This window comes from Puma concolor, chromosome B2 (assembly GCF_028749965.1).
Source record: "Puma concolor isolate L17-30 chromosome B2, mPumCon1.1.hap2, whole genome shotgun sequence".
Taxonomy (NCBI): Eukaryota; Metazoa; Chordata; class Mammalia; order Carnivora; family Felidae; genus Puma; species Puma concolor.
Window position 1 is genome coordinate 72,698,980 of NC_141671.1, and position 11,325 is coordinate 72,710,304.

Genomic DNA, 11,325 nt, shown 5'->3' on the forward strand with positions numbered 1-11,325 from the left:
GAGCTGAAGTCAGTTGCTTAACCAACTGAGCCACCCAGGTGCCCCATTTTTTTAAGCTTTTTTTTTAAGTTTGTTTATTTATTTTGAAAGAGACAGAAACAGCTTGAGTGGGGAAGGGGCAGAGAGAGGGAGAGAGAAAGGATTCCAAGCAGGCTCTGTGCTGCCAATGCAGAGCCTGACGTGGGGCTCACACTCACAAAACTGTGAGATCATGACCTGAGCCAAAACAAAGAATCGGATGCTTAACCGATTGAGCCACCCAGGTGCCCCGGGTCTAGTATTCACAATTTACGAAGTGTTTATGAATTTATGAAGTGTTTTCACACATTGATTTACTTGCTTATTTGTGAAATTTTTTCTGTACACCTTAACTTTTCATTTTAACTTAAAACAAGAGTCTATAAGTAAAAAATAAAATACTAAGAAAAAAAATAACATTTTCATCCAAACCCATGAAAAATGATCATTTTTGTGTGTGCCTATATTTTAGGATCCTTAGGTTGATAAGTTCCAAATTCATGGTTTTATTTTAAATAGCTATATTGCTTATATTAAGAAATTCATCTTTAGATAGCCCAGCAGCTAAATTATCTGAAGTGATTAAAATATATAAATTTTATTTGATTCCACTTTTTTCTGAATGTTTATTTATTTTTGAGAGAGAGAGAGAGAGAGAGAGAGAGGAGGGAGGAGAGAAAGAGAGAGAGAAGCAGTGAGAGAGGGAGACACAGAAATCGAAGCAGTCTCCAGGCTCTGTCTGAGCTGTCAGCACAGAGCCCGACACGGAGCTCAAACCCAGGAACCGGACTATGAGATCATGACCTGAGCTGAAGTTGGACGCTTAACCAACTGACCCAACCAGGCACCCCTGATTCCACTTTTAAAATACTTATTTGCCTTAAAAAGGCAAATTTTTACTTTTATAATGTAACATACAGTTAAATTTTACCCCTAGAATGTTTAAAATAGTGACAATGTCAACTGCCTGATTATTTAACAATAGAAGAGAATTTGCTCTTCATTCTATATAAATCTGAAACTCCCTTTAATACTAGCGGATACAGGGAGGCCAGAAATGAGACTAATTCATTTAAATTTAGAGCAATTTGTTATACGGTGGCATTTCTTTTCTGTAAAAATATAAAAAATTCAGGAGATGCAAAAGCAGGTTTTGCTACAAACTGTGCACTAAAATAAGAATGGAAAGTGGACAAAAACTAGAACAGTAATTGTGAATTGCCTTTTTTGTTATGGTTAAGGGCACTTTTCTGCTCAATAGTTTTAATAAAGAAATCCCCCTAGCTATCCCCCCAATCAGTTTGAACATAATTCAAGCATTATACACATTGTTCCCTGGATTTATGCCTTCGTGGTGTCAAATTATGTCCAGCATCCTGCCAAGACTTAGATCGTTGTACCGTAGTTAAAAATCAGATTCCAAAGCAACTAGAAATCCATGTTTTTCCTGTTTCAAAATAAAATTCTATTTACAGTAAACCTAAAAAAAAATGGTTTTTGTAGTTGAGCAAGTCGTCAGTAGAATTATAGACCGCTCAGAGAGATGAAGTTCAAATGAACTTTGTGATACTTTCTTTTCCAAATTCTCAGCTAAATATCTTCAGGCATTGGTTCCCAAGCTACAGGATGTCAGTCTCTGAGGTTCCAGGATGTTACTGCAAGGGCTTCTCAGCTTCCTAGATGGCTGTTCACGGAATAGTTTAGATGTTACACACATAAATGTGCTACCAGCTTCCAAACGTATGTGCTAGATGTTAATGTGATTCATACAACTCCAATTCATTAGCTAAGTCACTATAACTGTTTTTCGTAATATATCTCCTCTGTCAATGGGCAATTGGCTTTGGGGGAAGGATAGTATTAGGTAATATTTCTTAAAATTAAGAAGTCTTTGGTTAAAAATTAGAGCAGTGGCTCCTGGGTGGCTCAGCCAGTTGAGTGTCCGACTTCAGCTCAGGTCATGATCTCACGGTGCATGGGTTCAAGCCCCGCATGGGTCTCTGTGCTGACAGCTCAGAGCCTGGATTCTGCTTGGGATTCTGTATTTCCTTCTCTCTCTGCCCCCTCCCCTGCTCACACTCCGTCTCTCTCGCTCAAAAATAAACATTTAAAAATATTAGAGCAGATACATAACTAGAGAAAATAGCCATGCCAATGGTCATCTGTATTGACAAAAATATATAAAGACAGAAATAAACACCTACCCAACTAATTGTCAGAGATCTATGCTTCTCTCAGCTCATAATGATAGCCCTGGGCAAATAACCCCAGATATGTTAACACAAAAAATAATACAATTTAGGTAAAACAAAGAAACTTTATTTAACACTTCATGAAGTAGACCGTCTCCTTTCAGAGAACTGCAAAATGGGGGCAGAAGGACCAGGGGCTTTTATAGGATAAAGAATAAAGAACAAAGAAGAGAAAAATAGTAACTATCAGGTTGGCTGAGGCCACACAGTCAACCTTGTTTGGGGTGAGAAGGTCCAGAGGTGGCTAGGCGTTTGCAGATTGGCTGACTGGATACAGGGCGTCTTAGGCCTTCATCTTGGGCCTAGAAAATTATTTCAGCATATCTCAAGCTTCAAATGTATTGCCAGACAATTTGGAAAATATGTTTTAAACCCTCTTATGTTTGAGGGGTTGTGCTCCCACAAAAAGGAAGGTGCACAGGCCCAATAATCCACCACAAAGCTGTGCATCCTTCCTCTGGGCAGTTGTGATTGAATTCTTCATGGCTAGCAAAGCCGTTTCAGGCATTGACATTTGAGATCTCACTGTACATCTAGGAACATTGGCAAGGAACAAGAAGTATTTTGAAATAGAATAGAAGTGCACCGTGGTGTTGTAACTGAACTCAAGGGGTTCACCACTTGGGGCGTATTTAGTTGAACACAAGGAAGTGTTGAAAGCAAAGAACTTTTATTGTTATAAGTAAGGAGATGGGCAGATAGCTCTCAAAGCACTGTCTTCCTGTGGGGTTAGTACAGGAAGCTGTTACTCATTGTATTAGGGGGGCAGGGGAAGGGAGCTGGCGTATACATGAAGGGACTTGTACATTTTCTATTGAGCACTTCTGCACAACTGCATTTGCCTGGTATGTCAACGTGCTAGTGCATACACTGTATGTTCAAAAAATGATGGGAAACTCCACCCATAGGAGAAGATCTGAGCATGAAAATGAGCTAAATGTGGAAACTAACTCCTAGATGACCCAGATGTAGACTTCAGCAGACAAAGACTATAAAGAACCTATGATAAATGCATTAAAAAAATATATTCAAAGGAAAAAATACATGCGATTATTAAATTTCTCATAGAGATGTTTAAATTTAATGCCACATTAAATGTGCATCTCTAAAACAATGGTTAAAAGAGAGAATCCCTTTCAAAAAAAAAAGAAAGGAAAGGAAAGGAAAGGAGCTAAAAAGGTAACTGGGGCAAGGGGGGAGGGGTGCGGGATGGGGCTTCAGCAGGGTCCTCAGCTTCAAACCAGCTCAAACTGGTTCACCTAAGGGGCTGTCAGGTGAAACTCTTAGCTGGATGTCTTCTAGGTGGGAACTGCTGGTTCTGCAAAACAAAACACATTCCTTCCCTGCTTTTGTCCCTTCACCTCCTCCCTTCTTCCAATAGCTTTCAGCCCTCTTATTTGAGTGACTTCCTGTTGCATCCTGGCTCCCGGTATCAGCAAATGGCTGACCAACAACCCTGGCTCAAAGCCAGCCTAAAGCAGTCTGGAGGCAGAGGGGAGTCTAGCTGTTTCCTTGTGCTATGACTAATTTCTCTCCTCGGGATCACTACTACTGTTTATTTCAAATTCACCAGGAGTCAGCAATTGTTCTAAATTCTTTGCCATTAATTCTTTGCCATTATTTCATTTAAATCTTGTAACACTTAGGACACAGCAAATGAAGAAACAGAGATTGTGAGAAATTCGGTGGACTCGAGGTCATTTGAGTGAGGAGTGGTAGATTTAACAGATTTAACTTCAAACGCTTTAGCTTTAGCAGATACCGGAGACAGGCCAAACCCTGACGGAGATGTGAATTGGGCAAAGTCCTCCCTCTTCTTTGTCTCCTGTTGTTTACTGATAAATGTTTCAGGGCAGCGCCTCCTTCTGTATAACTGGTATAACTTGGTGGCTCAAAGTGAGTCACATACAGCTGGATTCACATCCCTATTCTATTACTTGCTGCACGTTTTGCTGTTCCTTGCTTGTTGTCTTGTGCAACTGACTTAACCTGTAGCCGGGTGCAAGAGCACCTGGCTCTGGGGATCCCACACAGACCAGGTTTGGCCACTCATCACTGATAAAATCCAAAGGCAGAGAGAGGAGTGGTGATGAAACAAGAAATTTATTTTAGTGAGGCCAACACCAGGAAGACAGCAGACTCACATCTCAAAGACTGTCTCCAAAATGCTGAAAATACTTCCAGGTTTATATAAGGAAAACATGGGGCAAAGGTGGGTGGGGTACTTGCAGGTGATCCATGAAGGTCAAATCGATCATTGTCTTGCAGTCCTTATTGCATGAGGGCGTAGTTTCAGTTCCCATCAGGGGACGGTTTGTTCTAGGGATCTTCCCCCAGAGCCAAGAGGAAAACTGGAAAGAAGAACCCAACCAGAAAGTTCGAGGCCAAAATGGAGGCAGCCAAATGAAATTTCTTTCAAATCAGTCAACCTTTTTCCCATAAGGATCTTGTGATGAAATTAGACAGCACTATCATTCATTCAAATTTTAGCTGAAAACTCATGGCCTTCCAGCAATCTAGGTACAGGCTACTGACAGAGTTCTATCCTCACAGCTGAAAGTTTAGTTTGGTAGTGTGATGTTATGGTTAATAATAAATATATATTGGGTCTTCATCTGTTTCTGGCACAGAGCCCTTAACCCCTTCCCCCGCCCCCAGTGGCCTAAGTTATTAGCATGACAAAGGTACGTTTTGGTATCTTAATAAGGTAACTTTTGGAAGGCACCTAAGGATGGGGGCTGGTTGCCTTTGGAGCCAACCACATGATTAGGAGATTAGTAATTTTAGTCTCCTTTCTATCCTCCTCTGACCTCTGGGGACCTGGGAGGGGGACTGGAGTTTGGCTTCAACCTCCAATGGCAAAAGATTTAATCAATCATGCCAATGTAATGAAGCCATAAAAACCCAAAAGGATGTTTGTAGAGCTTTCAGGTAGGTGAACGGGTGGAAGTGCTGGGAAAGTGGTGTTACTCTTCCCACATACCTTGCCCTATGCATCTCTTCCATCTGGATGTTCCTCTGCATCCTTCATCATATTCTTTTATAATACATTGATAAATGTAAGTGTTTCCCTGGGTTCTGTGAGCTGCTGTAGCAAATAATCAAATCCAAGGGGAGGAGATGGGCACCTCCAGTTTGCAGCCAAGTCAACCAGAAGTTGTGGGTAACTTGGGGACCTACTAGTTGCCATTGGCATCTGAAGTGGGGATGGTCTTGTGGCACTGAGCACTTAACTTATGGGATCTGATGCTTACTCCAAGTAGACCGTGTCAGCATTGAGTTAAAATATAGCATCCCTAGCTGGTGCCACAAAGAACTGCTTGGTGGGGAAAAACCCCTACACATGTGATCAGAATTGTCAGAAGTGAAGTGTTCTGCGTAAAACTAAAGGAGACATGTAGGAGGGAAAGACTGTTTTTTTCAATACAAGGTGTCAGGAAATTAAAAAAATATATGTAATTCATAGCATGTAATGCTATGAAGAAACATAAAGCATGGTTAGAGAATGAGGAGATGGAGTGATAGGGCTGCTGTTTTAGATAAAGTTGTAATGTATATTAATGTCAAACTCTTAACATTAGGACCTGACACATAGACTCAAGAGCTGTTGTCCATTATTGTCATTAGGCCATCCTGTTAATTCTAGCAGAAGAATTCTGGGGGACGACACTGAAGGGCCTTGTTTGGGTCTCATGTATGTATCTCCGAGCCAATCACTATGACCAGGTTAATAGGTCATCCTGAGTCACATGACTTTTCTCGTGGTCAGGGACGAAGGAGACCCTGACCTGATAAGCCCTCTCTCTACCCGGATTGGAGTCAGGGTGGCACAGTTCTCCAAAGAATAGACAAGGCTATTACTGGGGTGGGGGTGGGGGAACACTGTTAATAAATACTTGTTAATCCAAGTTTCTTGGGAGAATACAACTAAAAGATATTCAGTGGAGAAACATTTTGTATCAGGATTAGGTTCTGAATTCAAAATGCCCTCTTAGTTAGAACCCAGCCTACTGGGAAGTCCTAATTCCAGCACCAGAATGAATTACTCTTTTCTTCCCCCTCAGCGTTCTCTGTAAGTATAATCACCGTCTGTCACCATACAATGTTATTACAATGTTATTGACTATGTTCCACATGCTGTACTCTTCATCTACGTGACTTATTTATTTTATAACTGCAAGTTTGTACTTCATAGTTCCCTTTATTTATTTTGCCCATCCCTCCATCCACCTCCCCTCTGGCAACCACCAGTTCTCTATATTTAGAAGTCTATTTTTGGTTTGTGTCTTCATTTGTTTTGTCCTTCTTCATATAAGTGAAATCATGTATTTGTCTTTCTGTCTGACTTTTCTCTCTTAGTATTATACCATCTAAGTCCATCCTTATCAAATTGGTAGGATCATTCTTTCTTATGGCTGAGTAATATTCCATTGTATACATCCATTGCAGACACATCCTCTTTCTCCATTTATCCCATGGACACTTGGGTTTCCATATTTTGGCTATTGTAAATAGTGCTACAATAAACATAGGGGAGCATGCCTTTTTGATTTAGTGTTTTTGGGTTCCTTGGGGAAATAGCCAGTAGTGGAATTATTAGATCATGTGGTATTTCCATATTTAATTTTTTGAGGAATCTCTATATATTTTCCACCGTGGCTGCACTAGTTTGCATTCCCACCAACAGTGCACAAATGTTCACTTTTCTCCACTTCCTCACCAACATTTGAGGTTGTCTTTTTGAATTTTTTTGTCTTTTTGAATCTAGCCATTCTAACTGGTGTCAGGTTATATCTCATTGTGGTTTTGACTTGCATTTTCCTGACGGATAAGTGATGTTGAACATCTTCTCATGTGTCTGTTGGCCATCAGTATGTAGTCTTTGAACAAAAGATCTATTCAGGTCCACTGTCCATTTTTAGTCAGATGATGATGATTATGATTAGTGTTGAGTTGTATAATTCTTTATATATTTTGAATATTAAACCCTAATTGTATATACCATTTGCAAATATCTTCTGCCACTCACTAGGTTGCCTCTTGTAATGGTTTCCTTTGCTGTGCAAAAGTTTTGTATTTTAGTGTAGTCCCAATAGTTTATTTTTGCTTTCGTTTCCCTTGTCTAAAGAGATATATCCATCAATATGCTGCTAAGGCTTGTTCAAGAGACTACTGACTATGTTTTAGGAGTTTTATGGTTTCAGGTCTCACATTTAGGTCTTTAATGCATTTTTAATTTACTTTTGTGTATGGTGTAATAAAGTGGTCCAGTTTCATTCTTTTGTATGTAGCTGTCCAGTTTTCCCAGCATTATTTATTGAAGAGACTGTCTTTTCCCCATTGTATATTCTTGACTCCTCTGTTAGAGATTAATTGATCATGTAAACATGGATTTATTTCTGGACTCTCTATTCTGTTGATCTATGTGTCTATTTTGTGCCAGTATCATACTGTTTTGATTACTATAGCTTTGTAGTATAGTTTGAAATCTGGGACTGTGATACCTCCAGCTTTGTTCTTTTTCAAGTTTGCTTTGGCTCTTTGGGGTGCTTTGTGGTTCCATATAACCCTTAGGACTATTCTAGTTCTGTGGAAAATGTTGGTATTTTGGTAGGGAATGCATTGAATCTGTAGATTGCTTTGGGTAGTATGGACATTTTAACGGTATTAATATTTCCAATCTGTAAGCACAGAATATCTTTCCATTTGTGTCATTTTCAGTTTCTTTTATCAGGGTCTTATAATTTTCAGAGTATAGGTCTTTCATCTCTTTGGTTAAATTTATTCCTAGGTATTTTATGCTTTTCAGTGTAATTATAAATGGGATTATTTTCTTAATTTATCTCTCTACTACTTCATTATTGGTGATAGAAATGCAAATATTGGTGTATATTAATTTTTTACTCTGTCACTTTACTGAACTCATTTATCACTTATAATGGTTTTTTGGTTGAGTCTTTAGGGTTTTCTAAATATAATATGTCATCAGCAAATAGTGACAGTTTTCCTTCTTCCTTACCAATTCAAATGCCTTTTATTTCTTTTTCCTCCCTGATTGCTATGGGTAGGACTTCAATACTATGTTGACTAAAAGTGATGAGAGTGGACATCTTTGTCTTTTTTTTCTGATCTTAAAGGAAAAGTTTTCTGTTTTTCACCACTGAGGATATTAGGTGTGGGTTTTTCATATGTGACCTTTATTTTGTTGAGTTATGTTCCCTCTAAACCATTTTGTTGAGAATTTGTATCATGAACAGATGTTGTATTTTGTCAAATGCCTTTTCAGCATCTGTTGGGGTGATCTTATGGTTTTTATTCTTCCTCTTGTTAATGTGATTTATTGCCTTGGTTGATTGCAAATATTGAACCACCCTTGTATACCAGAATAAATCCCACTTGATTGTGTTGAATGATTATTTTAATGTATTGTTGAATTTGGTTTGCTAATACTTTATAGAGTGTCTTTACATCTATATTCCTCAGGGATACTGGCCTGTAGTTTTCTTTTTTGGTAGTGCCTTTTTCTGGTTTTTGTATCAAAGTAATGCTGACCTTGTAGTGAATTTAAAAGTTTTCCTTTTTCCTTGATGTTTTAGAATAGCTTGAGAAGAATAGACATTAACTCCTATTTAAAGGTTTGGTAGAGGGGCGCCTGGGTGGCTGTCAGTTAAGCATCGGACTCTTGATTTAGGTTCAGATCATGATCTCACAGTTCATGTGTGAGAACTGTGTTGGGCTCTGTAATGTTAGCACAGAGCCTGCTTGGGATTCTCTCTCTCTCTCTCTCTCTCTCTCTCTCTTCCCCCCCACCCTCCCCTGCTCACACACTCTGTCTTTGCCTCGCCCCCTCCCCTGCTCACATGCCCTCTCTCTCTCAAGATAAATAAATAAACTTAATAAAAAAGTTTGGTAGAATTCACCTGTGATTCCTTCTGATTCTGGACTTTTGGTTGTTGGGGTTTTTTTTTATTATGAATTCAGTGTCACTACTAGTAATTGGTCTGTTCAAATTTTCCATTTCTTATTCGGTTTTGGAAGGTTGTATGTTTCTAGGAATTTATTAATTTCTCCTAGCTTTCCAATTAGTTGGCATATAATTTTTCATAATATTCTCCTATAATTCTTTATATTTCTGTGATATTAGTTGTTATTTCTCCTCCTTCGTTTCTGATTTTGAGTCCTCTTTTTCTTGATGGGTCTGGCTAAAGATTTATCAATTTTGTTTATCTTTTCAAAGAACCAGCTTTTAATTTTATTGATCTTTTCCATTGTTTTTTTTAGTCTCTATTTTATTTATTTCTTCACTCATCTTATTTCCTTCTACTGGCTTTGGGCTTTGTCCGTCTTTTTTCTAGCTCCTTTAGGTATAAGCTTAGGTTGTTTGAGATATTTCTTGAGGAAGATCTGCATTGCTATAAACTTCCCTTCTTAGAAGGGATGCTTTGGTTGCCTCCCAAAGATTTTGGACCATTATGTTTTCATTTTCATTTATTTCCATGTATTTTTAAAATTTTTCTCTTGATTTCTTGACTCATTGGTTGTTTAGTAGTGTTTGTTTGGCCTTCGTGTGTGTGCATTTTTTCATGTTTTTTTTTCTTGTGATTGATTTCTAGGTTTATACTGTTGTCAGAAAAGATGCTTGATAAGATTTTAGTTTTCTTGAATTTATTGAGACTTGTTTTGTGGCCTAACATGTGATTTATCCTGAAAAATGCTCCATGTGTACTTGAAAAAAAAAATGTGTATACTGATATTTTGGGATGGAATATTCTGTATATATCTGTTATGCCCTTCTGGTCTAATATGTGGTTCAAATAACGGTTTCCTTATTGATTTTCTGTCTGGATGATCTATCCATTGATGTAAGTAGTGTGTTAATGTCCCATACTATTATCGTATTACTGTCGCTTTCTCCCTTATGTCTGTTAATATTTGTTTTATGTATTAAAGTGTGCCTATGTTGGGTTCATAGATATTTACAATTGTTATATTCTCTTGTTGGATTGATCCCTTTATCATTGTGTGGTGCCCTTCTTTGCCTCTTGCTACAGTCTTTGTTTTAAAGTCTGTTTTGGAGCTTGGGCAGCAGCAGTAGTGGCAACAGTGAAGCAGCCCGGCTTCATGAAGGCTCTTGTTTCACCATGGCACGTAGGCACCTGGTACAAACGTGCCCCACTTCCATGAAGCCCAAAAGTAAGGTCAGTTCTGGCAAGGAAGTGGTGAAGGAGGAGCCTAAGGGGAGGTCAGCAAGGTTGTTAGTTAAATCTGCTCCTGCAAGAGTGGAAATGAAGCCAAAAAAGGTAACAGGAAAGGATAACTTCTCAAACAAAAAAGTGCAAACAAAAGGGAAAAGGGGAGCAAATACGCTGGAGGAAAATAGGCTGGAGTGGCTAACCAGGAAACAAAAGAAGACTTACCTGCAGAAAATGCAGAAACTAAAAATGAGGAGAGTCCAACCTCTGGTGAAGCAGGAAAGAAAGAAGCCATGTCTGATTAATATCAAATAACATGTCTTATCAGTGGTCACTGTCTTCCTTCTTGTACAATCCACAGGAATATTTTTATCAACTATTTTGTAAATGCAAGTTTTTTAGTAGCTCTAGAAACATTTTTTTTTTTTTAATTTTTTTTTTCAACCTTTATTTATTTTTGGGACAGAGAGAGACAGAGCATGAACGGGGGAGGGGCAGAGAGAGAGGGAGACACAGAATCGGAAACAGGCTCCAGGCTCTGAGCCATCAGCCCAGAGCCTGACGCGGGGCTCGAACTCACGGACCGCGAGATCGTGACCTGGCTGAAGTCGGACGCTTAACCGACTGCGCCACCCAGGCGCCCCGCTCTAGAAACATTTTTAAGAAGGAGAGAATCCCACCTCATCCCATTTTTTAAGTGTAAAAGCTTTTATTAAGAGGTGAAATCATTTGCTTGTTTATTTTTAGGTACAACCAGAAAATAGTGGGGTATTGAATATGGGAGGCTTTGACTATCTTGGGTGTCAGATAAACATTCCATAGATGAGGTAGATTTTATATCATATAATACCAAGCAAATGGTG

General features: G+C 38.9%; 1 pseudogene; it reads left to right on the forward strand.

Moving 5' to 3' along the window:
- The first annotated feature begins 10,411 nt into the window (after window positions 1–10,411).
- Window positions 10,412–10,877, forward strand: LOC112862732 (non-histone chromosomal protein HMG-14 pseudogene; annotated as a pseudogene).
- Window positions 10,878–11,325: the final 448 nt, after the last annotated feature.